The 2,715-nt window shown below is 36.7% G+C and overlaps 1 protein-coding gene across 1 annotated transcript in view; it reads left to right on the top strand.

Moving 5' to 3' along the window:
• The first annotated feature begins 1,443 nt into the window (after nucleotides 1-1,443).
• The window catches only part of LOC117123685 (extracellular serine proteinase-like), a 9,862-nt gene continuing 8,590 nt past the window's right edge, over nucleotides 1,444-2,715 (top strand). The window contains exon 1 of the mRNA XM_033269698.1: nucleotides 1,444-1,488. The gene's annotated coding sequence lies outside the window, so the exon portion shown is untranslated. The remainder of the gene's footprint in view (nucleotides 1,489-2,715) is intronic.

Here is a 2,715-nt window from a genome sequence, read left to right on the forward strand (position 1 = left end):
AATGCAGCCTTGATAAATTGCGTTAGGACTCAAGGGTTCTATTTTGGTACACTCGTGTATTGATGGTATCTACTTTGAGGATAATTCAAGTGAACTGTTATCTGGCATACTTGTTTACGTATCAACACAGCACTAGCTGCTTAGGTTCCCATGCAAACTGGACACTTAACATGATCAAAACAAGATTAACAAAATGATATAAATGTTACATATGTTATATTATTTAGAAGGAAACAGGTTAAATATATTTGAAAAATATCAACGTATTAAACATTTACAATTTTAATGCGTTTAAAAAAAATCACTGAACAAGGCTTATTGTTTTCTTTCTTCTTTTCTCTACTTATTAAACCTGAAAGTGACTTGAGATTAACTTAAATATTACTTTTTTGAGTGGTTTTATACAGTGGCAGATCCAGGAATATGAAATGAAGAGGCCCAGGGAGGAACTTTCACAGATGGAGGGTCTAGTCATTGTGGAGATGAAGCGGTTTGGCGCAGGGGAGCGGTTTGGTTTCCCAACCTCGAGGTCGGGGTTTCAATCCGTTGCATTTCGCTTGTGTCTTTGAGCAAAACACTTTAGTGAGAAACTGAATGTCCAAAAAACAGGTTCGCGAGATAGGCTTGCCCAAAGCGATTTTATTGCATTTTCCGGATATTTTTGGTATGCTGAATCCAAAAATGCAAAGGTCCTTTTTTTCCGTGATTGTCTTGGCGGCCCTTTTGGAATTTCAAAATTGCCGCCATTTTTACAGTAAAAGTAACCATAACTGCGCTATTAGAGTAGGTATCGACATGATTTTGGTAGCAAACACTATGTTCTCAATGTCAACCTGTCCAATGGTGATACTCTCACAGATCATAAATGGCGGCCATCTTGTTTTAATGTATGATTATGTCACCTCTAGATGGCTGGAAATAGCACTCTCAGACTTAGATTTGATGGTAATTAAATGGGGGAGGGAAGTTCAAAGTTCAAATTCAAGTTCAAATTCAAGTTCAAATTTATTCACCGTTTGAAGAAATCTATCGAGATACATTTTCATAAAATGAATAACAGCAAACGGTATGGAATGACCAATAAGAGCAAAGCTCGATGAGATGGCCACACTAATTGAGGTGCCCAAGCAAAAAAAAAATGGGGGAGGGGGAAACTGAATCCTCTTGAATTTGCCACCGTAATAGTATTTATAACTGTTGAGCAAGTTGAGGCCTATATTCGATTTTTTTTTAGTGCCAAATAAGGCCTCCTATTTTATCATTAGAGTTTGATAATCTACAGTACCTGTCAACACCAACATGATACTGTAATTAGTTTCTTAGATAAAACATTAATATGAAAGATAGTAATATGGATAATTAATCATCTACATGACGTAAATCCTTGATTATTAAACAAAGTATTTCAGATAGTGTTGTAGTTAGATCTTATAAATAACATGGATTAATAACGACAGTATCATTCTGTTGAAACGGCAACAATCGACGGTAAGTAGGTCTTCTAACATTTTCCTCTTCTCGGAAAACCCAGTGAGGCCCGTGTAGGATTTTCGAGTGTGTGTTTGTGAGGGTGGGGGAGGGGCTGCGCCTGCGATGTTGAGACTGGTTATGTCCCCCGCTGGGTCCAGAGGTCGAGAAGCTCGAGTAGCATTTTGAGGCCGTTTTTAATCTATTTCTGAAACTCATAATTCGTGGATATTCTATATAGGCCTTGGCCTATTTAAATTTCCATTCATTTTGGTGTTTTTAGGCCCTGGAGTTCAAACTATCGTTCGCGACCCAAGTTAGAGTCGCCAAAATATTTTGCAGGGTTGCCGGACGTTTAATGTTGTCGGTGACTGGTAATAGAACTTGTCATGTCTTCCTTTCTTTGTACACGTGTAACGGTGTGCGAAATATCGTTCCTGAATTGGGCTTTTATTCAACAAAGTGGTTTTTTTTTTTTTTTTTTTTATATCATATTGAATTTGATTCTTATGTAATTTGCTTCTCATCGTTTACGCCTTACCAAATATTGTTACCTGCTAGGGCGTCCATACAACAACAAATCCCTGGTAGTCGGACTAATCCTGTAGGAGTATTTTCAAACCAAACATGAAGTTACAGGCATAGGCCTAATCGTAAAAAATCGATATTTTCTGTGTAATTTTACCATCCAATATCCAACAAATACCAAGGCTTTAAAGTCTAAAAACACTTCGCCTGTAAAATCTTGGGTCTACTCATAATAAAAACAAGTCTCATGATAAAGTTTTCATTTTTAATCTATTATGTCATACTTAGCTGAACCAAGACTACCAATCTTTTCGCGTTTCATGTCGATTGGTGGATTCAATTCTGATCTGTGTGGGGTCACCCCTACTTCACATTGGCCCAGTGTTTTGGCCTTCACTTTATTTTAAAAATATTCATCGAATGTCATTACTTTTAGTTTCATTAAAAAAAATTTCTTATTATTTTATTTTTTTTATCGCGGGCCAGAATAATTTGCTTCACTGGCCAAACTTGGACCGCGGGCCGCCTATTAAGAACCAAAGGATTAGGACAATGGATAGGTATTTTAAAAGCAATGCAGGTCTACGAACAAACTACTCTAGCAGTTCGATATCTCACAAAATTATTGAACAGTTACGAACGAAAGAAAGGTTGGAAGACATGGTTCCAATGATCAGTTCTTCATTATGTAAAAAAATTCAAATAATCGGTATTTTTTAC

This window comes from Anneissia japonica, unplaced genomic scaffold (assembly GCF_011630105.1).
Source record: "Anneissia japonica isolate Jap-2015-1 unplaced genomic scaffold, ASM1163010v1 scaffold287714_len2871179_cov188, whole genome shotgun sequence".
NCBI lineage: Eukaryota > Metazoa > Echinodermata > Crinoidea > Comatulida > Comatulidae > Anneissia > Anneissia japonica.